The 27981-nt window shown below is 37.2% G+C and overlaps 1 long non-coding RNA gene across 1 annotated transcript; it reads right to left on the bottom strand.

Annotated features, from left to right (window-relative positions):
- Window positions 1–96: 96 nt before the first annotated feature.
- LOC148759053 (uncharacterized) lies at window positions 97–27981 on the bottom strand. Its single transcript, XR_016020831.1, has 4 exons — window positions 27848–27981; window positions 17396–17482; window positions 2538–2703; window positions 97–294 (listed from the first exon to the last, which is right to left on the bottom strand). It is a non-coding gene; the product is annotated as an uncharacterized LOC148759053 (long non-coding RNA).

Here is a 27981-nt window from a genome sequence, read left to right as displayed (position 1 = left end):
GTAAAGAAAAAAAGACAGTTGCTGACGGTGTGATTTCCAGTGCCTCCCAAAACAGACAAGAAAGCTCCCTTCCAGATGCTGTAATTACAACATAACATTCTGTGATAAATATAAATAGATAAATAAATAAATGGAGCAAACACTTGAAACTTGTGACCACCATGAACTCTAACCTGGCAGAGAAGGGGGGATGATAAAGACCACATCATTTCACCTACGCATTGCAGCTGGGAAGCCACACATGTGCTCCTGTAGCATGCATCCTCTATCACAGTGGTGAATGATCATGAACTGCTGAAGAGAAAAGAAAAGAAACCTGTCATTGCAACTAGCTAAAACTGCCTTCCTCCCAGTCTGCCCCTGGCGGCATCCTTCCACAAAGTGTAATCATAGCCTTTTTAAAGGGATCATGACACTTGGAGTAGATTGCCTGCGTCTCCCTTTCCTGTGGGTAGAATGAAGAAGGGAGTTTGCCTCTGTGACTTCCCTTTTTCTAAGTTCCATTGCTGCCCATTTCCTATGCTCTATCCTGTACCATTTTCTGATTGACACATTTTTGTGAATGTATTCAGTCTGACTTCATTCAGACATGTACACTATCCTAATAAGATTTTGCTTATTACAACTTTGATCCTTTCTATGTTGGTATTTAACTTGAAAAAATTAAACTTATTTCCTTATACTGTACACCATACTCTTGTAGTACTGTATAGTTACATTTCTCTCTCTCTCATGTATATGTCATACACATCATGTATATGTAAGATATAGAGATAGAAATGTCAGTGTAGGTGTAAATACAGATAAATAAGAATAGATTTGGATAGAGATAGACATAGATATAGATGTATCAATGACAAGTATCTAGAAAATTATTTCTTAAACCATTCTTGGAAGTAGGGTTTCCTCATATTTCTTTATCCTAACAGCCTCCAATTGCTTATGGAACTTTCTCACTTACAAATATTTAGGAAAAATTGTATTTTGTGACTTAGTACCTCAAACCAACCTCTCACCAAACCAACTTTGTCAGCATAAATACTGCATTCTCTTGCTCTCAGTCATTCATTCAATTATTAAACAGATGTTTATTAAGTACCCATTATGTCCTCAGTACAATAGTAGGCACTGTGAAATCAATGACCAATGTGATGTCAATGGTCAATGGTCCCTGATCTCATGGAGCTTTTATTATGGGAGGGACAAACTAACAAAACAGACCCAAAAAACCCAAGCAACAACAAAAAGATAAGTTAATATACTAATTCCAAATTATAACATTGACAGTGGGATACAGCATGGTGGTTAAGAGTCCGCTTCCAACTTTGCCCTTTCCTGGCTGTGTGTGCTTCCGTGGCCTCATTCTGAAAGAGGGGGTAATGATATAACTACTAATGAGATTGTTGTGAATAGAATAATATTTGCCACATCGGAAGCAGCATATATGTTCAGTTTTTACGTTTTTGAAGAAAAACAGGGTAAGATTTAAGCAGGTTAGAATAAGGAATTTAGGTGTTATACACCTGAAACTAATATAATGTTACATGTCAATTATATCTAAATTGTAAAAAGTATATGGTCTTTCAAAATGCAAACATTCGCTGAGTTAAAAATTTCCCAAGGCAAATGAATTTCACACTACACAAGAACCAGAAGAGTCAAGATACTTCTGTTCAGCTTCTCGGCATGCATTAGAAAAATCTGTAAATAGCCCAACTAACTAAATCAGGAGCTCCCCCCATCCCCACACTGGTGTCCTAGGGCATGGTTACAGAGGATGCTCATATAAGATCATGAATAAGGGATCTAGCAAAGTCTTGTAGTGGGGCAATCAACAGTTTAATGCAAGTTCAGGAAGGAACAAGGCCCTCCCTATATCTCTATGAGAAGAAACAGGTGTAGAACCTGGGACACCGGTCATGGGCATGTTGCTATTCATGTGCAGTATATCTGATAGGGAAGGAAGGTTCAGTTCCCAAACCTCTCCTGGGCACAGAAATCCCCTCGTCCTGGACACCCTGTCTTCTTGGGCAACTCCAGGGATCAACTTCTAGTTTTCTGAGGCCCCTGTGGAAATCCTGCTGATTGCTACCCTTCTCCCCAACCTGTTTTCCCCACCTTGTCTTTATGCCACCCCACCATACTCCTACCCCCCAAACAAATCAAATCAAAACAAAACTTATTTTCTTCTTCCTGTCCCTTGATTTGATGGCTAACCAAACCTACTGTTTTATTGGACAAAGCAAATCACAGAGCTGAGCTAGAGTCACTATGGAAGGGTACTACCAAACAGCTTGGATGATGGAAAGGAAAGATTTTATGGTCACAGATAGATTTTTGCAAAACTGATTTATATACAAGCATACCTCAGAGATATTGTGCATTCAGTTCCAGACCATTGCAATAAAGCAAATATTGCAATAAAGTGAGTCACACAATTTTTTTAGTTTCCCAGTGCATATAAAAGTTAGGTTTAACCACACTGTAGTCTATTAAGTGTGTAATAGCATTATGTCTTAAAAAAGCAATGTACATACCTTAATTAAAAAATATTTTATTGGGGTGGCCAGTTGGCTCAGTTGGTTAGAATGTGGTGCTCTTAATGGCAAGGTTGCCGGTTCGATCCCCTCATGGGCCACTGTGAGCTGCGCTGTCCACAGCTAGATTGAAACAACTACTTGTCTTGCTTGGAGCTGATGGGTTCTGGAAAAACACAATTAAAAAAAAATACTTTATTGCTAAAAAATTCTAACCATCATCTGAGCCATCAGTGAGTTGTAATTTTTTTGTTGGTAGAGGGTCTTGCCTTAATGTTGATGCTGCTGAAGGAGGGGCGGCTGTGGCAATTTCTTAAACTAAGACAACAATGAAGTTTGTCGCATTGATCGAATCTTTCATGAACAGTTTCTCTGTCACATACGATGCTATTTGATAGCATTTTACACAGAGTAGAATTTCTTTCAAAATTGGAGTCAATCCTCTCAACCCTGCTGCTGCTTTATTAACTAATTATATGTAATGTTCTAAATCCTTTGTTGTCATTTCAACAAGCTTCACAGCATCTTCACCAGGAGTAGATTTCACCTCAAGAAACCATTTTTTGGCTCATCTGTAAGAAGCAACTCCTCTTCCATTAAAGTTTTTTCTTTTTTTTTCATGAGATTATAGCATTTCAGTCACATCCTCAGGCTCCACTTCTAATTCTAGTCCTCTTGCTATTTCCACCTCATCTGCAGTTACTTCCTCCATTGAAGTCTTAAACCTCTCAAAGTCAATACTGCGGGTTGAAATCAACTTCTTCTAAATTCCCTTTAATGTTGATATTTTGACCTCTTCCCATGAATTATGAATATTCTTACTGGCATCTAAAATAGTGAATCCTTTTCAGGTTTTCAATTTACTTTGCCCAGATACATAAGTGAATCATTATCTATAGCAGCTATAGCCTTACAAAATGCGTTTCTTAAATAGTAAGACTTAAAAGTTGAAATTATTTCTTGATCTGTGGGCTGCAGAATATATGAGGTGCTAGGGATCTCCACAAAAAAAGAAATACAATAAAATAAGGAGATTCATTTTAAGGGTAAATCTAGACATACATGGTTTATATAAGAAAAAGAGAGAACACTAAATGGAAATGAAAACAAAGTTGTAAACTTCAATGAAACAATGAAAAGTCACATATAAGCACAGATTCTGTGCATCAGCCACTGTTACTTGTGCAACGCAGAGCTCCTCAGACCCCAGGGTGAAAGTCTTGAAAGGAATTCCACTTAAGTCAGGGAAGTTCACTTTAAATCATCCCATCACAGAGGACCCAGAGAAAATAACTATTCCATGCAAAGAGTTCTTTGTCCCCAAATCATCTCTACGAATTTAGGCAAACAACCATAGGCATAGAGCATTGCTTATTAGGGAATTGTAAAGGAAGTTAGTATTTGTTGAGAAAATAGCATATATCAGGTACTGTACATACTCAAATTGTTTTTGACTACATACTATGTATCTCTGAAGTATTATCCCTATTTTACAGATGATAAAACTGATGCTCATTAAGTAAAGATGTACATGTTTAACCAGCAGAGCCAGAATCTAAACCCTGGTTTGTCTTCTATAAAGTTCTCTGCTCTTCCTGGGCCTCTTCTACTTCAGACTCAGGTAGCAAGCAGACCGTCACTTTAACCCGATGCCACCTCTGACCTCAGATCGGGGCTTCCAAAGATGTGTGTAGGAAAGGAGAAGCAAGGAAGAGAAAGGTATCAAAATTTAACCTCAGAAGTCTAGTCCAGGGTTCGACAACCTTTCGTTGGAAGAGCCAGTTAGTAAACATTGTAGCTTTGGCAGGCAGCTATACGATAGTCACGACTGCTCAACTTAGCCATTGTAGTGTGAAAGCAACCACAGACAATACTTAACAAATGGAGCAGCTCTGTTCCAATAAGATTGTATTTATGGACAGTGACATTTGAATTTCTTATAATTTTTCACATATCACAAAATAGACTTCTGTTTTTTTTCCCAACCATTTAAAAATATAAAAACCACTCTTGGTTCATGGGCTATACAGAAACAGGCCATTGGGCCAGATTTTGCCAACTATCTGTTTGCCAACCCCTACTCTAGTCTAAACCACTCCTTAACTAGTAACTGTTCAAGCAAACATTCTTGTTATCCAAACTTCTACAACTTTCTTCTCAGTGATCTACTTTCTTCTTTTTCCTCACTTTTACCTCACCTTTTAATGTTAATTACTACATATTATGCCATTTAAATAACAACTCCTATGCTGACATACAAATTTATAGAAATTTAAAAAAAAATAGGGAAGTGATTATTTTCACCGCACGCAGGGGTTGAGGTTAACTCATTTAGGCACTGATAATGTATTATGGCCCAGGCAGTCGGCCTGGTTCTGGAGATAAGATTGAGTCCCAGGCTCACCAACAATAGTATAAAACTCATATGAAAGACACCAATTGAGCATTTTATCTATCAGATATGCTGAAAGCAGTGAGACATACTGCACAAACAGCTCTTTAATAAAATAAAATAAACTGATGAGTAAACGGCAAAACACAACCCCCTTTGCAGCAAATGGCTAAGAGCAATAGACCTGAGATATTTAAAGGGCTACCTACTAACTAGGCCTAATAACCCAAGAGGATTAATGTTCAAATAACATGATTTTACTCCAACAAACACTGAATCTGATGTGCTGAAATTGTTATTACTGATGTTCCCTTTTCCTTTAAAAGCATTTTTTCTTAATTTGCTGTATTCTGCTGAGTGTATTTACTTACACATTGACACTCGTTTTTATAAGCATGAAATTCCTCCTTTGTAAGAGGAAGTCAATTGTAACAAAGCATGATTCATTTAAAAGTAACTTCATAGCAAACTTTATGAAAGGTAGGCAATCCTGCAGAGAGACATGCTTTATCTTTTGAGCTATTCACTAACAAAATATTTGACTTATAACCTCCAGCATAGCTACCATAATGAATACATCAAGAAAATGAACTGGAAGCTGCTATGTTTGCGGATTTAAGACAGTAGACATGTTGTTGTACAGCAAAGTAGGAATAGACAGTTCATTTATACACTTGTCACAGTTCTCTCTGAGAAGTGTTGTCAAAGGAAAAACCGGCTCTGAAAATGAATGAACAGGGGAGGTGCTGAATGCAAAGAAGAGCTTCACTGTATGGTATCTGGTTTCTGGCAGTAGCAGGAAACGTTCAAGCTGCCACTTGGAGACGCCTTGCCAGTGGACTGACATTTTCTGTCAGCGCTCTGTGAGGGGGTGTGAAAAGCCCCCCCCCCCCAATTCTTCAAGAAAAGCAATATCCTTATCACTTGTCAATGTCCTTAACAGACTATAAGACAACCTGTCAGCTAGATGGTGGTACTAAACGAATGAACACCACCCTTGAAAGGAAAAAAAAACAAACAACAACAACAAAAAACAAACAGTTTAGCAAAGAGTAATCAATGAAGACATTTACAGGTGTTTTTCTTAAGGTGGTAAAATGTGCCCATTACTAAGGTGTTGAGAGTGGGAGCAGTTAGAAAGCATTCTCCCACCATTTCAGTTCAACAAGACTTCTAACCAGCTAGAAGGCCTTTCATTCAACATCTCATACAAGATCACAGCAACATAGAAGGGATGTCCCACAGACTGCCTTTGCATATACTTATGTAGGAGCAGAAGGAAGGCTTAATTTGGCCATATTCCTCCAGAAGTACATTTAAAACAGGTTAAAACCTGTTTTTAATTTCTTTGAAGCAGATCACCATCTTATTTAAAAAGGAAGTATGTGACTATTTTAATGTTTATGTATGGAGTTACCTAAAAGAAATTTCAGGAATAACTCCTTAACCCATGGCAAGAAACCACTATTTCCTCCTCTTCCCCCGATGGGAGGCATCATTCATTCATTGATCATGGTCCTCATTCCTGTAATTCCATTTCAATCATTCTAACACTACTAGTTTTTCCCGAGATGCCGCTGAATTGCAATCCATTTGCTCTGACTTGTGGCAGTAACCAAGTAAATAAGTCTCCTGTAAAGAAAGATCTTTCTTTAAGAAAGCCTATGGCAGATCCTCCTATTCAGTGCCAGTGCCAAGCACGTCTAACTTGCCATCCTGCACTCTATGTGCTAGAAAACTAAGGACGCCCTTGTGGCCATAGTTACAGATATGACCCTGTGAGGAGGCAGCTGCACTGGGACCGATTGGCACTTGTGGCCGAGGCATTTGATTCTTCCAGGGCTGCTGTGGCAGAGGGTCTAAGGACCAAGCCCTAGAGTCACAGACACCCAGTGATTAAGTGTGCAAGTAGAGAAGCAGTTTCTATGTTGACAGTCCATGATGTAGTTGGGTGTTTCTTCACACTGTGCAGCATTCAAACTTGGTCCCTGGTATTCTGGGAAATTCTGTAAGCTATCCTATACCTTGAAATAAATCCCTTTCTACTTAAATGAAGTAGTAGAGTGCATTACTTTGTTTGCAACTAAGAACCATGACAAATACCTGTCATGACCACCCCCAGCCCCGTCTCCACCAAGTGCCAGGATATTCTGAGGATCCAATAGACCTAGATGTGAAAACTGGCTCTACCAATTGCTAGCCAAAAGGCCTCGGACAAGTTCCCTAACCTGTGGTTAAGTTTCTTGTGCTGTAAACAGTGCGGGGGAAGAGGTTAATATCTACCACATTGGGCTGCAGTGAAGAGTCAGGGAAGTAAGGTATATAACATACCTGGTCTGTGTGTGTGTGTGTGTGTGTGTATGTGTGTGTGTGTGTGTGTGTGGTGGGGGGGCTGACACATTGTGGGGAGGGGCTGACATATAGCACATAGTAGGTCCTCCATACATCATTGTATCCTACATTTAAAAATACAATGTTTCTGTCAGAGTAAATTACCCAACCATTTAGAGAAAAGTGCAGGTGGACATCCAGTGGTGGGCAGGGGAAAATATACAGCTCAAAGCTGGGACAAAAGGAAAAATAAAATGGCAAGAAAGGGCTGGACCACAAATTTGTGAATGTAAGGGTGCAGTGTTAGATGAGCTAACACCTGGAAATTCATGAGACAGCGGATTGTAATGGTGGCACTAAATCTTCTATTTTGAGGTTTGGATCTTTGGTATACTTCGAATTAACAAGTGTAATTTAGCTTGGGACTTTTTGAAAGCTTTCTTTTCTTTATTCTGCTTCCTATACATTTACTATGCAGACCAGTTCCAATGTTTCTATTTACTTCAGCCCAGTGCTGACCCTGTGACTTGGGAGAGGTTTTGCATCTGTATGGGATCCACTCCTGGCTCCAACTTAAATCTACATAACATATGCAAAGGTTGCCATAACCAGTTTAACTGCTTCCCCCACCCCAAAGGAAAAAGCCAAACTCAATAGAAAATTCCACTACAGGCTGAATCAATTTACATCCTGGTTAGACAATATAAAACTTGAGTCCAGATGCAGTAGTTTGCAGTAGTTTCCAGTAGACTCTGCCCAGCTGACTTTTCTCTTACTTTAATAAATCTTCCTTCTCTGTTTCTACCTGCCTCGTGAATTCTGTCACAACCCGAGAGTGAGCAGCCACAACAGAAATAAGACCAGACTGATGTGCTAAAGGAATAAAATTAACTACAAATTAGAAATTCATGCTTCTGCAAGTAAAAGAAAACCCAAATTGAGGTTTAAACAAATAATAGATAGATTTTTCTCACAAAACGAGCCCAGAAGGAGGTTGTTCCTGAGATCAGTTCATCTGCAAAATATGCCATCAGGGACTCAGCTCTCTTCCCACCCTGCTGTGCTTGGCGTGCTGACTTCTGTCCTCAAGCTTGTCATCTCAAGGTTCAGGAGGGCTGCTTCTGCTGCTCCTGCATTCCCCCAATTCAAGCCAATAAAAAGAGGGAGGAGACAAGAGCTTTCCCTTTGTGCTTTGTCTTGTTTTTCAGAAAAAGAACCCCTTCCAGGTCAGCTCTACTTCCAACTTATTTGCCAGAACTAGGTCTTGTATCTACTTTAAATAAATTATTAGCCAAGGAAAAAAAATCATAGGAACACTTTAATTTTCAAAAATATCATGTTAGATGTTTAGAAAGAGAAAGCAAAACACTCCTGTTTCAAAAAAGTAGACTAAGAGTGAATTGAAGCAGTTAAATCAGTCTCTCTTTCTGCTACTTATCCCCTGGAAGTTCTTGTGCAGTGTCAAGGAGAGGAGCCTTTCTCCTAAGCAAACACAGTCCTGGCTTTGAGACGGGCTAGGAATCGAACAGTGACCTGATAGAGAGATGGTATACAGCAATTTCTGTCAAATAAAAACATTATGGTGTGTTCTCATCCACCTTATTCACCAGATCTGGCACCGTGTAACTTCTGGCTCTTCCCCAAAGTCAAAATGATTCAGGATATGGAGGCAGTTACAACAGCGCAACTAAAGACACTCATGAAAGAGGACTTCCAGAACTGCTTCAGAAAGTGGCAAGAACAATGGAATAAGTGCGTTCAAAGTGAGGGTGAGTATTTTGAGGGGGATTAATGGCAATGTGACTTTTACTGTAATATATATATATTTTTAATTTAAACATTCATCGTATTGTTTGATCACACTTTGTACAATCATAGGCAAAACAGATGTGGCACCTGCCCGCCTGGAATTAACTGGTTTCCCCTGAACAATTGTGGGAGACAAAATAACCACTGGCCAAGGCCACAGCTTATCAAGGCTTCAGCATCCTCTGATCTGAGAGGAAATATGAGTCCCATGTAGGGATTAAAGGTGTGCAAGACATGATCCTGTCTTCAAGGACCTAAGAATATAAAGGAAAAGTTTTAATCAGGAGACTCTGCAGGAGACTTCTGAAGAGACAATAACCACTAACACTCAGACCATGGCAGCTTTAGGAAATCAGTGCCCCAGCCTCTCAGAGCATGTTCCCATGCTTTCACACAGGGCTGCACGACAGCTAGGGCTACACTTAGTTTAGTGCAGGGAAAGTCAACTGGAGCACCCTACACATACCACCTGCCCCCAACCTTTGCATCTTACTAGTGAGGTTTTCATAGTCTGATGTTCCTCTGGCAAACAGTGGGCATTATCTGGTCAACTGATGATCAGTATACATCAAGAACAAGAGCGCTCGTGATATATGTCATTGATAATAAAACTGTTATGCAGATGCCTACACTTCTAACAGCTGTGATCAGGGCTTTTTTCTTTGTCCAAATTCTCTGCCATGTGCCTGAAAACACTTTCCTGCCCGTGATTGTTTGCATTACTAACCCAATAATCTCAATTACAAATATGAACAGAAGTATGAAAAACAGTTCAGAAATGCAAAGTCACTCACTCAAATCACCATTTTCTCATTCCATTCACCAGAGTGTCTGTTAAAGTATATGTTATCAGGGCACATGTAACTTTCAAGTAATACTCAGTTTTCCAAGGTGGTAGAGAATTAACATGCATGATTAAAATCAACAAGCCAGGGAGAAACTTAACTAACTAATTATAATGCTGAATGACTGATTTAGTTGTTTTCATTATGTTTTTTATTGACTGCCTAGTCAGCTAGTGAGAAAAGCCTTAATTACCGGTAAAATAGCCACAGATGACATGACACAAGAAGGAAGAAAGGAAGTAAGGGTTTAGCTAACCCATGATATAGACAGCCAGTCTCTGAATTTACATTAATTAATATGCAATGCAGATGTAATTGATTATAATTCATCAAGAATTCAACACAGAATATAATTAATGTCAAATCCATGTAATAAAATCTATTTCCATTTTCAAGGATCAGCAGTATCTATTAAAAGGCAAACTGAGTAGCATTAGCAATATTCCAGAAAAAAATACAGTGTAAAATATAAATTAAAATCATATTGAAATACCATTCATCACCTATCTGTTGGCAGAACTCCAAACTTTGACATTATATTCTATTAGCAAGGTTGTGAGAAAACTAGGTTCTTTCATACATTTCTGATGGACACAGAAAATAGTTCAAGCTTGAAGTGGCCAGTTAGCTCAATTGGTTAAAGTGTGGTGCCAATGACACCAAGCTTGCCAGTTCGATCCCCACATGGGCCACTGTGAGCTGCACCCTCCTTAAAATAAATAAATAAATAAATAAATAAATAAATAAATAAATAAATAAATGATAAAATAGTTCAAGCTTTGTAAGGGGGACTTTATCAGTATCCAACAAAGTTACAAATGCATTTTTCTTTTGGCCCAAGATTTCTACTTCTAGTAGCATATAACAAAGATACAAGTAAAAAACAAAAAACATGTGTTTATATTTGCAGAATGAACCAATGAATTCAGTGGAATATATTTGAAGGATAAAAAGAACTGTGAAACAAAATCTTGAACTTCATTCAGTATTCTTACTGTTAGTGATGATAGTAAGATATTGATCCAAATATATGTATGTTATAGACTAAAATCAGTATTTATGCTCATGATGTTAGGAACCAGAGTTTTCAACATGAGAAAAGAGATACAAGTAAGTTAAATCAAAGGTTTTTATGTAGAACACAATAATCTAAAACTTGAATTGAAAATATCAATGTATGCTCATTTCTTCCTAGTATTACCCAATGAAAAGCCCTAGAAATAATGACAACCCAAGGGAAACAAAAGAAAATGTAAGTAAATCGGACTACATCAAACTAAAACGATTTTGCACAGCAAAGGAAACCACCAACAAAACAAAAAGATAACTTGCTGATTGGAAGGACGTATTCACCAATGATATATCCAATAAAGGGTTAGTTAAGATCCAAAATTTATAAAGAACACGTACAACTTAATACCAAAAAAAGCCCCAAACAACCCAATTAAAAAATGGGCAGAGGACTTGAAAAGACATTTCTCCAAAGAGGACATACAGATGGCCACCAGACATATGAAAAGATGCTTAATGTCACTAATTAAGAGAAATGCAAATCAAAACCGCCATGAGATACCACCTGGCTCCTATCAGAATGGCTATCATCAATAAATCAACAAACAACAAGTGATATTAGAACTACGGAGAAAAGGGAACCCTCATGCATTGTTGGTGGGATTGCAGACTGGTGCAGCCACCATAGAAAACAATATGCAAGTTCCTAAAAAAAGTTAAAAATAGAACTACGTTATGACCCAGCAATTTCACTTCTGGGTATTTATCTGAAGTAATCCAAAAGACTAATTCGAAAAGATATATGCACTGCTATGTTTATTGCAGCATTATTTATTTTAGCCAAGATATGGCAGCGACTTAATTGTCCATCAATAGACGAATGGATAAAAAATGTGGTACATTTACACAATGGAGTGTTACTTTGCCATAAAAAAGAATGAAATCTTACCATTTGCAACAACATGGATGAACCTAGAGGATATTATAGTAAGTGAAATAGGTCAGATAGAGAAAAGCAAATACCATATGATTTCACTCGTATGTGAAATCTGAAAAACAAAATAAATGAACAAATAAAACAGAAACAGAGTTATAGATACAGAGAACAAACTGATGGTTGCTAGACAGGAGGTGGGTTGGGGAGCTGGGTGAAAAGGTGAAGGGATTAAGAAGTACAAATTGGTAGTTACAAAACAGTCATGGGGATGTAAAGTAAAGCACAGGATATATAGTCAATAGTCAATATATTGTAATAACTATGTATATATGGTGCCAGGTGCATATTAGACTTATTGGGGGATCACTTCATAAATTATATGAATGTCTAACCACTATTCTGTACACCTGAAACTAATATAAAATAATATTGAATGTCAACTATAATTGAAAAATAAAAAATAAAATGTAAAAAAAAAATAAAATGACAACCCAGTAGCATTAAACATCCATAAAATCTAGCTTGCAGTCTTCAAGTATCATTCCTCATCTACAAAAAATCAACTAAAGCTAGTAAGTAAGTTTGGCAAAGTCACAGGATATAAGCCTATTTATTATATAAAACGTAATATGATTTCTGTATATTAGCAACAAACAACTGGAAATTGAAATTTAAAATACCGTTTACAGTAACATCCAAAACATGAAATACTTAGAAAAAAATTTAACAAAATGTGTATGAGACCCATACACTGAAAACTACAAAACATTTCTCAGAGTAACTAAAGAAGATCTAAATAAATGGGAAGATACACCATGTTTATAGATTAGAACAATCAGTATTGTTAAAATATCAATGCTCCCCAAGTTGACCTATAGATTCAATGCAATTCCAATCAAAATTCCAAGAGTCTCTTTTGTAGATATTGACAAGCTACAACTAATATGGGAATTTAAAGAATGTAAAACTTTTGAAAAAGGAAAGGTTCAAAGACTTATACTACTTGATGTCAAGACTTACCATAAACCAAGAGTAATCAAGACACTTTTATATTAGCATAAGGGAACAGAATAGAGAGTCTAGAGATAGACCTATGTATATGTGATCAATTGATTTTCCAAAATGATGCCAAGGTAATTCAATGAGGGAAGAACAGTCTTTTCAACAAATGGTGCAGGGACCACAGCATATCCATGCAGGGAGAAAAATGAACCTTAATCCTTACCTCACACTATACACAAAAATTAATTAATTCTAAATGGATCATAGACCTAAAGATAATAAAACCTAAAGATAAAAATAAAAGATAAGAAAAACATAGTGTTTCTAGAAAGCATAGGGAAAAAATATTTACAATCTTGAGGTAGTGAAAGATATCTTAGCACATAAAAAAGCAGAAACCATAAAAGAAATAATTGATATAATTGAACTTCATGAAAACATAAAACTTCTGGTCTGAGAAAAACATAATTAAGGAAATTAAATGGCAAGCCACAGACTGGGAGAAATAGTCACAATACATATGTCTGTCAAATTCTGTCAAAATTCAGTATATACATTAAAAAAAAGAAACCGTTACAACTTAATATTTGAAAAAAAAATAACCCATTATTTTTTAAATGGGTGAAGATTTGAACAGACACGTTCACCAAGAAGATATATAAATAGCCAATCAGCAAATGAAAAGATGCTCAAAATCATTAGTCATCAGTGAAATGCAAATTAAAAACCACAATGAAACACTACCATACACTCATTGAATTCCTAAAATTAAATGCATGCTCACTAAAAGGCATAAAGCCTGATCCATGTCTGGGCCAAAAAAATGTACAAGATGTGCTTGGAACAGATTGTTGTACCAGAAAGCAAAGATGCTATCAAAGGCTGATAACTGGGACACATCAAAACACACACACACAAAAAGTGAGCCAGCTTGAAGAGGCTCCCATTGGTCAAAGATGAGATGATTTGATCATTTAATAGAATTATGATTCTACCTGATTAAAATGAATTTAAAATATAAAGAGTCCTAATTATTTTTAAAGGAGAAAAAGGAAACAAATAAGACTTTTTATGGACACAATTAAAGGTGGCTGGATACCACCTCATTACTCCAAAAATTGATAATTAAAGGGAAAGAACAAATAATTTATATTGCCTTTCCAGTATTCCCTAGAAATCAAATGGCTCTACTAGATAATAGTTTTACATTAGAATTAGAAAATCAACATTTTGCGATTCCTAAGGCATCAACTCAAACAATGGTTATCAATGGATGATAAGACCATTAGGTAAAAGATTAATGGAGAACTTCATGTAATAATAGAGGGATCAGGTTGCCACCACTTGAACTCACTGATCAATCTTAGTTAGCATCCACTAAAAGTGAAACAATTAGATATTACTTGCTTTTGAATATAATGCAATATGAAACACACAGCACCACCTATGAAATAGTTTTTCAAAAACAAAACAAAACAAAACCCTTGAACATGAATCTAATCAAGCCTGAAGCCTACAGGAGATGTGGAGGATAGAGGAAAACGTTAAGGAGGAATATTCAGTCAAACCCAGAATTGAGGACATTCTACAGGGCAATTGACCTGGCTTTAAATCAAGTCAATAGCATTTTTAAAAAGGTGGTGGGCTATGATAGATTACAGGAGTCTGTGGGAAACTGAGTGTAATCTAACCTTACCGAGGAATGTCGAATGTGACTGACCATATTTACTGTCAAGCAGACGCAGTATCAAGAGCGACTATAGGAAGCATTGATAAAGAATCATAAAAGAGGACATCAAAGGAATAATGTAACAATGTAAATTGAGTAACTACTGACTGTTCCCCAACAGTAGGATGATGTATAACCACTGTAGCTTTAATCACAGATAAACAGAGATGAAAATCCCCCATAGGTTTGTAACCACCTGTGGTCAACTTGAATGCATGAAAAAAATACTTTTGATCAATGATAAACTTAGCTGATTCTATATTTATGAATGGGCATCTTTCCTTGGGTCTTAATTTCTTATTTCCCCCAAAAGTTTTAAAACATTTTTAAGAAACAAAAAAACAAATGTGGTAAGTGGACATTTCTTTTGTACCCTAATTCAAACAAACCAATAAATAAAGATATTTTCAGACACTTGGATAAACTTGAATAAAGACTTTCTATTAGAAATTTGACTATGGGTATTGGGTGATATTAAAAGATTATTGTTATTTTTAGCTCAAGGACTCCTCAAAGGTTTTGCTTCTGAACCATACTTGAGCTGCAGACTGTCTAAGATGCTTCCCTCAAAACTTCTCTCTCCCTCTCCTTCCCTCTGGGTCAGTATTGCATTAATCTGTTGTTTCTGATCACTCTCTCAGTCTGCTTCAGCTCCCTCCATATTTCCTTTTCCATGATCGTTTCCCCTAGTAAAATACCTCCTGTTGAATCACAGTTTGGCATCTACATCTCAGGGAGCCAGACTAATGGTTTTATATGCTCAATCCTGCTTCACATGCCTATGTTGGGTTCTTTCTACCATTTTCATATTTCCTTCTATTTGTGTCTTTGCAACATCCTCCAACTCCTCCATGAGGAGCAGATTTAAGATACAAAGCAGGAAGTAAATGTGCAAATATCTCTCTTTCCACTGGTATACACATAAGGTGTCCCAGCATCCATTGGCTTGGTTCTTTGTGTGTCAGTAGAAAAGGTGGTACAAATTCAAGCCATGGAAACTGGTTTATTCAAGGGCTTTGCATATGACAAAATCATATCCCTGCTGTGCCTGCAAGAGCCAGGTATCAGCCAGCCAAGAGATGTATCCAACTTTAGCCCTAGGCCTGCCCATTAAAATAATCCCCATTTATTTTACATTCAACCAGGCCCTCTAGTATAGGCAAGCATTTAAGCCTGTTACTTTTCCCCCACACTTATTACACAACTTTTAAACACAACACCGTACCATGTTTCCCCAAAAATAAGACCTAGTCGGACCATCAGCTCTAATGCATCTTTTGGAGCAAAAATTAATATGAGACCTGGTCTTATTTTAATATAATATAAGACCAGGTATAATATAAAATAATGTAATATAATATAATACCAGGTATAATATAATACCAGGTATAATATAATACCGGGTCTTATATTAATTTTTGCTCCAAAAGTCGTGTTAGAGCTGATGGTCCGGCTAGGTCTTATTTTCGAGGAAATACGGTATAACAGAATACAGGTAGTACAGATACACTCTATAATACATGTAGATTATATCCCACAGTACAGGTAAATTATTATTACAGGTAAATCTGAAATACAGCAAAATACACGTATATTCTTACTGTCCTTTTGCTTCTGGCCCCTCTAAGTACACAGCAAACAAGTCACAGCCTATCTTTTACATACAATTTCTCTCTTTACACCAACCTGGTAAAAATCTTCAAACACCAGTCTATCGTACTCTTTTGGATGCTGTAAGGTTTGAAATTACAGTCGATAGTTTCCAGAAATACACACTCTGAATCGAAATCCCAGTCCCACCTCCTCATACTTTATAAACCTTACTTTCGGGTCTGTAAATTTGGTTTACAAATTAGGTTCTTGCCTCAGAATGTTATGAGGATTAAACAAGATAACAATTGGTACTGATTGGCCTATGCACAAAGGACCATAAATGCTTATGAGTATTATTTCCATTTGACACCATGGACCAGGCATCTCCACTCACTCTTTCCTGTTCTCTACTGTTGACTCTGTTCTCAGAGAACTTTCCATGGGGAGAATCATTTCCATTTCAGGGATGCCTGGAGATAGAGCACATAGGAGGCAAGTTTACCAGATAAGGCCCTGGCTGAACAAAGTGAGAAAGTGACTTTCTTAGCAAGAGACTGGTGATGTCTCCAAGAACATCAGGGAGAGTTTCTGCTCATCTGGTACTCATTCCATTTACAAGCTGCAGTAGTCAATTCTGAGTGATTTAAGCAGATATTCAACAGATATTGCATTTCTCAGATAATTGGAGAGCTAGAGAACCATGTGCAAGTTTGAGCAGGTGCTAGAAAGTTCATCATACCTGTGATTTCTATCACTGGCTATAAAGTCCATTGCCAATGCTTAAGTCTCATGTCTATGCACTAGAATTAACATAGGCGGGAAAATCTAGCATGTTGAGGTGGAAAGCAATCTCTGCCTCCAACTAAGACTCAGTGGAGAATTCCCCCAAAACACATGAACGAGTTCAATTGTTAAGTGGACAAAAAAACTGACAACCCTACCACCCCAAGCTTTCTTGCAAACATTTGGCAAGAAGAATTCAATGAGTAGCCATGGCTATATACAGCTATGGATAGGAAATCTGGTTACATGAAAGGTCTTCTTCAGAATCTTTCTGCATTCATTGTCCCTGTTCATTCGTATGTTTAACCTCTCCATGTTGGTTTGTCTTCTTCCGTTAATTAAAAATTTTTTAATTCTCTCCAAACATTAAAACACTTCTGTCCACCTACCATCCCTATTTTAGTTCAAGCCCATGTAATCTCTTACCTGGAAAATAGCCATAGCCTGATGTCTGATGTCTCTGCTTCTCCTCTTGTCTTCCATAAGCGCATCTGCCACAACTGTCAGATTGATCTACCGAATTAGAAATTTTTACCATATTACTTCTTTGCCTAAAACTGTTTAGACCCTCACTCTCTGTACATTAGTTAAAATTTATTCTCCCCTGTTAGCCCGCAAAGCCTTCAATGAACTGGGCTCCTCAGGTCCCTGGTTCCATCTCCTTCTTTCTCTATAATAAACCTTACTCTCAGGTAGTAATTAATTGCTGATGGTCCCCTGCTCACAGTTCCCCCTCTCCCAACCTTTCACTGTAAGGTTGAGAGTCTTGCTATGGCTTGTGATTGTTCTTACCTTGGAATGTCTTTGTAATTTTCTTTGCTCAGCCAATTCCTGTCCTTCTAAACCTAACTCTTTCATTGAACAGCAGCTCAGGCCTTATCAGCCCTAGAATAACTTCCCTGATCGCCTAGTCTGGGTTTAGTTCCCTTCTTATCGCTCCTAAATTGCACACACCTTGATCTTAGCATTCATTTGTTAGAATTTCTATCCATGTCTTTGCCCAACCCAAAAGACTCTTCCAAGGCAGCACAGAGCTTGGCATATAACAGGTGCTTAACAAATGTTTGCTGAACTGCACTGAAGTTATAACAAATTCCACTGGAAGACGTAAGTATTAATTAATTGGTGGTTAATTAATATATGTTGGTTTAGGCATTGTGAAATTATTAAATGATTTGCCCCTCAAATAAAAATAATGGGAGAGTCAAGTGGTTTCAGCAGCATGCTCTTCAGTCTATTTAATTGCTCTCCTAGCTAAGAATTGTAACTACAATATATCCTCTTCTGAAGTGATTGATATGTGTGGAAACCTTATGTGATTTCAAGACTGGTTATTATAACATTAAAAATGCAAGTCATGACCTACTAAAGATTTGTTCTGCTAGTAACACTAAAATTCAAGTACTTAAAGATTCTGATAAAACTTAATACAGATACAGTGGTGAACTAGGTGAACTAATATTCCCTGCTAGTTAGCTGCTAGCAGAGATTATTAAATTGAGGATTTTTCCCTCTGCTGCCATCTTTTGGCTGAACAACAGTAGAAAGTCTTAAGAAGAAAGTAGAGAAGAAATTTTACCTTATAACACATATTCATTCCAGGCACAGGCTCAGGGGACAAAGGGATGACTCATATTCTGGGTGGGACAGAGTGGGACAGGGCAGAACATCACAAGATTTCATCACGCTACTCAGAACAGCGTGCAATTTACAACTTACAAATTGTTTATTTCTGGACTTTTCCATTTAATATTTTTGGACTGTGGTTGACAGCACATAACTAAAATTGCGGAACGCAAAACCGCAGATAAGAGGACTACTGTATACATACATGTATATTTATTGACACACACATATAAATAGATATCCCTGTGTTTGGTTCATCATTTTTATAGGGAAGGTTTTTTTACTCTAGCTCTCTATGGCAGGCAAAATGATAAAGGGAAATTCAAAACGCGTAAGAAAAGTGTCAAAATATTACTTTAGTCATTCCTTTAAGTGAACGCTCCAGCACTCCAACCTTTGCTAGGGGTTAGCAAGAGGAAAAAATATTCACCACTCACTCCCACCCCAAGCCAGCCATCCAGGCAACAGAATAATGTTTCCCTACCCAAACCCCACAGGCAACGGCATTACTCTGTGGCAGATGCTTTAGTTTCGTGAAGCTCCACGGGAATCATACTGCCCCCTAGAGGACAATTTGGAAATTTTTGAAAGTCTTTGTTTTTTAAATTTATTGGAGTGACATTGGTTAATAAAATTATATGTTTCAAGTGTACAGTTCTATAATACATCATCTGTATATTGCACTGTGTGTTCACCACCCAGACTCAAATCTCCATCACCATACATTTGACCCCCTTTACTCTCTTCTACATCTTGTTACCCCTTTCCCTCTGGTAACCATCAAATTATTGTCTGTGTCTATGAGTTTTTGTTTGTTTGTCTTGTTCATTTGTTGCTTTCAGTCTTATATTCCACATATGAGTGAAATCATATGGTTCTCGGCTTTTTCCATCTGACATACTTTGCTTAGCATGAGATTCTCAAGATCCATTCATGTTGTTGCAAATGGCAATATATCATCTTTTCTTATGGCTGAGTACTATTCCATTGTATATATGTACCACATCTTCTTTACTCAATCATCTATTACAGGACACTTTGATTGTTAAACACACTTATATGTGGGCAAATCAATTTCGACAAAGGAGCTAAAAACAAACAATGGAGAAAAGAAAGCCTCTTCAATAAATGGTGCTGGGAAAACTGAAAAGCCACATGCAAAAGAATGAAACTAGACTACTATTTGTCACCATTAACAAAATTAACTCACAATGGATCAAATACCTAAATATAAAACCTGAAGCAATAATATGCATAGAAGAAAACATAGGTACTACATTTATGAACCTTGGTCTCAGAGAGGATTTTATGAATTTGATCTCAAAGGCAAGGGAATTGAAAGCAAAAATAAATGAATTGGACTATACCAAATGAAAAAGCTTTTGCACAGCAAAAGAAACTGTCAACAAAACAAAGATGCAACCAACCAAATGGGAGAAGATATTTGGAAACAACACTTCCGATAAGGGCCTAATATCCAAAATATATGAAGAACTCAACAACAACAAAAAACAAACAATCCAAGTTTAAAATGTGCAGAGGACCTGAACAGACATTTATCCCAAGAAGAAATACAAAGAGTCAACAGATATATGAAAAGATGCTCAACTTCACTAGCTACTTATTTTCCCTGAAAATAAGACCGGGTCTTATATTAATTTTTGCTCTAAAAGATGCATTAGGGCTTAAGCTCAGGGGATGTCATCCTGAAAAATCATGCTAGGGCTTATTTTCTGGTTAGGTCTGATTTTTGGGGTGACATGGTATTAGGGAAATGCAAATCAAAACCACAATGAGATACCACCTCACACCTGTTAGAATGGCTATTATCAATAAGACAAGTAATAACAAGTGTTGGAGAGGGTGTTGGGAGAAAAGGAAGCCTCACACACTGCTGGTGGGAATGTAAACTGGTACAGCCACTATGAAAAGCAGTATGGAGAGTCCTCAAAAAATTAAGAATAGACCTACCATATGATCCAGCACTCCTTCTGGGTATCTACCCAAAAAATTTGAAAACATTTATCCATAAAGATATATGTGACCCTATGTTCACTGCAGCACTGTTCACTGTGGCCAAGACACAAGTCTTTTTGATTGTCCCAAAGACTAGGATTTGGAAGTGGAGGGATTTGTATGGCACTACTGTCATTTAGTAGGTGAGAATCAGGGACACTAGATGTGTAGAACAGTCTCACAACGCAAAATTGTCCCTCAGCCAACATGAACTTCTGATGTCCCTTCACACATTTATGGAGGTTAAAAATATGCTTAAAATTACCTGAGCTTAAACCTCACTTTGTTTTACAAAAATGCAAAATACTTTTGCATGGTTTTACTAGACACTGAATTTTCCAGGAATGTATCCAATGTGCAATCTAAGAAAGGTTCTGCTTTACTTGGCCCAGGATTTTATTCAGTTCCTCACTATTTTGGAAAATCATTTCTCTGAAGGCAACTCTGGTTATGGTATTTGAGTTGGTGATATATCATAACTGTTTCTGTATGCATTGATGCCCGTCACATTATTATTTTATATAGAGGCCCATGCAGCTCACTATTCATTTTGCCTTCTAGTGTGATCATACCAAACATTTACATGTTAACTATATAGTATTTTTATAATTTTTTTTTACTACTCCTGTATTTTTTAATTTGAGCACTACATTGATTTTTTTAAAAATCTAATATGATTGGTATCCTTATAAGAAGAAGACAAGGGACCTATAGACAGACATTCACAGGGAGAATGCCATGTGTTGATGGAGGCAGTGATTGGAATGATGCATCTACAAGTCAAGGGACACCAAGGATTACTGGCAACATCAGAAGCTAAGAGAAAGGTATGGAACTTACTCTTTTCTAGAGTCTTCAAACAGAGCATGACCCGGTCAACCTTGATTTTGAACTTCTGGCAACCAAAAGTGTGAGAAAATCAATTTCTGTTATTTAAACCAGCTAGTATCTGTGGGGAGCCATGGTTACAGCTAACTCTGAGCCTTACAGAACGGCTCGGTTTATGCTTAACCTGTTTCCTCCCTGAAGGCATTGTCTCTGCATACACCTGGAGGGTGCTTACAAGCTGCTAAGGAATGTGGTGGGAGCAGCCAGTTCCCGGACACAGAAGACTGATGGCTATTCAGGGTAATTGATAGGATAATTACTTTTGGGAGTTTCAGTGATCTCGTATCCTCTATGTAAAAGCTAAAAATTTACATTTGCTAAGGTAATGCATATTTTCTTTGTTAAATTGCACGTACTCAAACTGCATATATTGGTGAAGAAGAATAAACTCGGTGCTTCAGCATCACTGAAGACCTGCAGCATCATCATTTGTGTGAGTGTCTTTTATTTCATTCCCACTCCCCCATTTAGGTACTGATCGACTTGTGGCGGCTGGCTCGCCACAAGTATCAGTAGGTATATCATAAAAAGAGTGTTACAACATGTTTTTACATGAGAAGACAACATTTTACAATATTGAGCAAAACAGCCTACCTTCCCATTGTCTGAGACATTTGCATTCCAAAATAGGACTTTGGTTTTACTTTTCCATAATCAAAAGGCTCATTGAAGTGGTTTTCCTAAAACCTGAAGAGATTCCAAGTTAATTCAGATTTCTCCCTCTAGTAACCATTAACTGTGTCTCATTTCCCTTTCTCCTCCTGCCTCCAGTCTTCACATATCTTGGACATCTTTCTCAGACAAGATTCCGAGTTCCTCTCTTAGAGAAACCCCTTTCCTGTTACACATTTGACTTCCTCACTAAACTGTGAAAGTGACAGGGCTAGCTTCTGTTCATTGCAGTCTCTGGTACATGGTATGTGTTCAGTAAACATTGATTGAATTAAAACTTAGGAAATGTGAACCAAAGCACCTACCTGAAGATAAGGGAAACAGACAAACTATGTATTAAGGATACTCAAGTACCTGTCAGAAAAATTACCCAAATATTACAAATAAGGCAAGAAAGGTGAGTCACATATTCTTTCAATATCATAGGTATCAAAGCCTATCCAAAGCATATCAAAAAACTGTATTTGTAAAGATTCAGATGGTAAATATTTTAAGCTCTGTGGAGCTTTAGGACTTTGGGTACTCAGGTCTGCCATTGTAGAATAAAAGCAGTCACAAACAATAGGTAAAGGAATGATGTGGCTAAGTTCCAATAAAACTTTTTTTTTTTTTTTACAAAATACCTGGGTTAGATTTGGCCAAAGGGTCATGGTAATGTTAAGTTTTTCCCATTATTTACAATTGATTAAAGGTCCCAAAATTAGTGAATTTACTTATTAACTCAGGGATTTTTATCTGGAAGAGATGGAGATAACTTGTTGCTGGAAAGAATATGGAAGAGATGTGAATAATTTTGGTCACCCAAAAATTTGTGGCCAACTGGACATTAATCAGTACACGTCCTATAAATCTTATCCTACAAATAACCTTGCTTCTCATAGCATTGAACTGGTCATAGCATCTTTACTGTTTCCTTCATAAATCCATGAGTTAAGTAAAATTTTTGAACTGAGTTCATCTTGTATTTGCTAGAGAGTCATGATGTTACCTTTTTGAAAATTATTGTTTAGGTTCCATTGTGTAATGGTTAGCACTCTGGACTCTGAAAATTATTGTTTACATATCTATAAGTGTACAAACATAGACTCTGGTCACCAGTCTTCCCCACTGTAATATGGAGAGGATCAGTGATTATACGTGCTGCATTTCACAAATTTTGAAAAGGCTGGGTTAACATTATCAAATAGTGATGTAAAGAACTGGATCTAAATCCAACTTATTTCAAATCTTGGCAGGCCAGTGGGTGTAATAACCAAAACAGATGTCAACATGAAACCCCTTCACACACAACAATTAGGGTGAGGCTCATATTAACAATAGTTAAATTCATATTTCAAACAGTGTTGACAATTTTGAATGTTTTGACCAACATCTTATAAAATAAGTTAGATTTTTGTTATTTTTTTTCTTGTCGAGCAGTTGACAAAGAGCTTCTACTGATGTAAGAATATTTGTCAGTGCTACCATGGATTCCTGTTTGCTGGTATCTGCTCTATTAGAGTTACTTTTTAAACCATCAGTTTCTCTGTAGGAGTCTTCTAATGCCACTCGTCCATTGTGTTAAGTATAGGTTTAGTTGAAACTAGATAATATTATCTGTATTTAACCAAGTACTCACAATTTGCAACATGTTTCTATTCTGAAGGGGTTCAGGGAGGAATGTCACTACAATGCGAAGCATCTATTCTTCCCTGAGGTGACATGTGACAGATTCCGACTAAGGAACCCAGTGCATACTGGTAGTATATTAAATATCAGTAAGTTTAAATTCTTGCTTGCATTTTCAATAAAATTAAAATGAAGTCAAAATTCTGATATTTTCTTCCTGCATTCCAGTGGTTTTTCTTGCATATTCCCGGGGTACACACAGCCCACCAGAGTATGAAAAAAATGTTCTTTTCAAGTCTGATATTTATCTGTCACTAAGTGGGTGTCACCACATGGTGGCAGTGGTGTCCCACAACTGTGGGATCCATTTTGCAGGGACAAGGAAACAACTTCCAAAAAGAGTAACGGTAAACAGTTAGAGGTTAGAGGACAACACCCACTCCACCACACACAGGTCCTTCTTCCTCTTGACCATTGACAATATTGAACTTTACCTGAGCCCCGTGCTTCTAGAAAGCAGCAAAGGTAAAGAACACCTCCCTCAACCTTTTGTTTTCAGAAATTCCCTCTATTTTTTGTGTTCTAGAAAATGGCTTACTCAAAGAAGCACCCTTCCCCAGAAGACTTAGATGAAACTCACTATCCACTTTCTCATGACACCTATAACTCTTTTTTTCCCCCCAAGTTCCAGGAAAATTTAATATAAACAGCTCAAGATAGATCTATACTCGTTTTTAAAAATGACGTTTCAAACATTTAGTCAGGAAAAGCAAATCATTACAAGAGATTAAAATCAAGCTAGCCTCAGCCTTGTCCACAGCAACATTTAATGCCAAAAGTCAGTGTTCACAATGGTCTAAGAGAAAGAAAGGGCAGCCCAGGATATTATAGCCACATAAGAATGTTGTTTGATATAAAAAGTAAGAGACTTTCTTAAACTTGAGAAACCCAAGAAAACACCACCCATAAGCTCTTGCTCGTCTTCTCCTTCTCCTCCTTCTCCTTCTCCTTCTTCTTTTTTTCTTTTTAAGAATATATTAATTGTTTCATATCACTAGAGGGCTGACACTCATAATTCTTGGGATGACTCCTCTGTTTACCTCTGACAAACCTGCTTATAAGAACAGACACAGATCTTCCCACTTCCCATTCTTTGTTATAATTGATTAGCGAAGATTAGAACTATTTGCTGCCCTGAAACTAGCTAACCACAGAGAAAAACATTTCCTGTTCAGCTACCTGACTGAGACTTCTGATTATAAAACAACCCAGTTGTAAATCGCCCCACTTATAGCCTATTTAACGCCGGTCTGTATAAGTCTAAGGCAAAATTAACCTTTGGAGATTCTGATCTTTGGATGTAGAATGCTCTCCTTATTGTAATAGCCTCAATAAAATCAATAGTCTTACTTGTCTAGTGTTGTCTTTGATACATTCCTTGATTCCTCCCTAAAGAAGCTTCACCTTCACCAAACCTCAGCATGTCATCCAGACAGATTACTACAAAGTCTCCCAAGGAAACCTTCTCCCAAAAGAAATAACTCCATTTTTAACAGCCAAATTTCATAGACCATATTTCTTTCTCAATATAATATTTCCAGCCAACCTTTATATTTAAAAAACTTCTATTTATATATTTTTAACAAAATGATATGCAGGAAAAGTCTTTCATTTCAAATACTATTGATGTTTTTTCAGAGTCAGTTGTAGGTTGCACTGTGTACCCTCCAAAAGATACACTGAAGTCCTAACCACTGGTACCTGTGAATATGATCTTATTTGGAAATAGGGTCTTTGAAGAGGTAATTAAAATGTAAGTTAAGATGAGGTCATACTCAAGTATGATGGTCCCTTGATTCAATATGACTGGTATCCTTATAAGAAGAAGAGAAGAGACACATAGACAGACATGCACAGGGAGAATGCCATGTGTTGATGGAGGCAGTGGTCGGAATGATGCATCTACAAGTCAAGGGACAACAAGGATTACTGGCAACATCAGAAGCAAAAGAATGGTATGGAACATATTCTTTCCTAGAGTCTTCAAAAAAAACATGGCCCTGTCAACCCCTTGATTTTGGACTTCTGGCCACCAGAACTGTGAGAAAATAAATTTTTGTTATTTAAAACATCCAGTTTGTGGTTCTTTATTATGGCAACCCTAGGAAGCTAACATAGTGTCTGTGCTACAATTTTTTAAATTTGTGGAATTCATTGTCCACAAAAGAGATGCAGTACAGGACCACTATTGATGTCAAAGCAAAAATTGCACTGGATAAAATTAAACAGGCAGAGAAGACTTTATCCAAGGCTACTGCAATTGGGGAGAGAGGCCAGAACTAAGCTTGAACTCAGTTCAACTGGGGTCGGGTTTTTTTAAGGGCTGGGATGAGCTAGTGGGAAGTAGTGGAGGACATGAGGGGGAAGTCAGAGGCCATCTGTATTTGCTAATTGACTTTATCCAAGGAAAAATAAGTTTCTTACATCTTTATGACAAGAAATAGTTTTGCAACTTGGAGGAAAGCATCTATAGGCTCCTACCTTTCCACAGAAACTGAGAGATGGGATGCTATCTCTTTTGCTGATTAGATTACCTGCCAAAGAGGTGATTCCCAGGATGTTGAGAAAGACTTTCTTGGCTTATAAAACTCACAAGAGACTTTTTAAAAGATTTACATCTCAAAGACGCAGAGAAAGAATTTACAATTGTAAGTTTTCTAAAGCAAATACTCTAAGAAAAGGGCTTAGAGTCTGGAAGAAGCCTGTTGAAGTTTAGTCAGCCTGAGGAGAATATTAAAACCATCTTGGTCAGGGGCCTTCTACTGCACAGAAGCTGTTGTTTGCTAAAAACCCAATTAATTATTTGGTGATGAAGAAACAATGTTTTAAGCATTTTATACCCAACAAGATAGTTTGGGTTTTTAAGAATTATATATACTGTGTTTCCCCGGAAATAAGAACTAGCCAGACAATCAGCTCTAATGCATCTTTTGGAGCAAAAATTAATATAAGACCCAGTATTGTATTATATTATATTATATTATATTATATTATATTATATTATATTATATTATATTATATTATATTATATTACACTAAAGACCCAGTCTTATATTATAGTAAAATAAGACTGGGTCTTATATTAATTTTTGCTCCAAAAGACACATTAGAGCCCGTTGTCCATCTAGGTCTTATTTTTGGGGAAACATTGTAGGTGTATTACTACACTTTAGTTACCTGTTTAAGAAATTAGTTGAGGGCTTGGGGTTCACATAGCATAATTTTTCTTATTTAAAATAAAGTGAGAAATTGGCTCCAGATTAGCATTTTCATGCAGAACAACTGATTTTTCAATAAGAGATTACTGATGTACAGCAGGCGATGCCTGCATTTCTAACATTGTTTATATTTTTTCAGAAACGCTTGAATCATAGATATAAATTTCCTTTAAAGAATGACCTCTCTGACAGGGTTACGTAGTGCAGACCCACCACATTCAGAATCTCAAAAAAAGGCCATGTTTAATGAGCTTTTTCCCTGCATTCCCACTTCTACCCCCACTGTCATCAAGATCCAGGACAGATGGGCCATCAATTCCAAGACCCACAGCAGGACAACCCCACGGGCACATTGCCTAGGAAGTTAGGGAGTGAATAACAAACATCTGTTCTAAAATCCACAGTCCAGATCCAAAAAGGAGACAGCTGCTAGCCACACTCCCTCTAATCTAAGACAATGCTTTTAAACTGCTGATGAAAGCCAAGAATTTAAAAATAAAAACAAACAAACCAAAACACAATAGAATAGAAAATAACAGAATGCATTGCACGGCATAAGGGTAAGTACTGATTCAGTTATGTATGTATGTATGTGTGTGTGTATGTATGTATGTATGTATGTATGTATGTATACTAGGTCATAATGTAAAGTGTATTCCTTTGAGAACTGTTCTAGGAAATCCCCGATAGTTACTGGAAGGGAAGGGGAAAGGAGTCAGTTAATACTTTATGTCATACATAACAGTAGGCCAGGCTTTGAAATCTAGTCCCACTCCCTCAGTTAACCTACCAATTGATATTACTGGTAGTCCAAATCACTCCAGGAGTTTTTGGCTGCCCCTATCTTGGCATTTGAAACCCAAATTCATTGCATTACCACTCTCTTCTGGTTTCTCTCACCTCCTAGCAAGCAACCGCTTTCAC

The sequence above is a fragment of the Rhinolophus sinicus genome, chromosome 1, assembly GCF_057876585.1.
Source record: "Rhinolophus sinicus isolate RSI-liver-muscle chromosome 1, RSI-T2T, whole genome shotgun sequence".
NCBI lineage: Eukaryota > Metazoa > Chordata > Mammalia > Chiroptera > Rhinolophidae > Rhinolophus > Rhinolophus sinicus.
The sequence above is the reverse complement of the archived record's forward strand: the minus strand, read 5'-3'. Positions and strand labels throughout refer to the sequence as shown.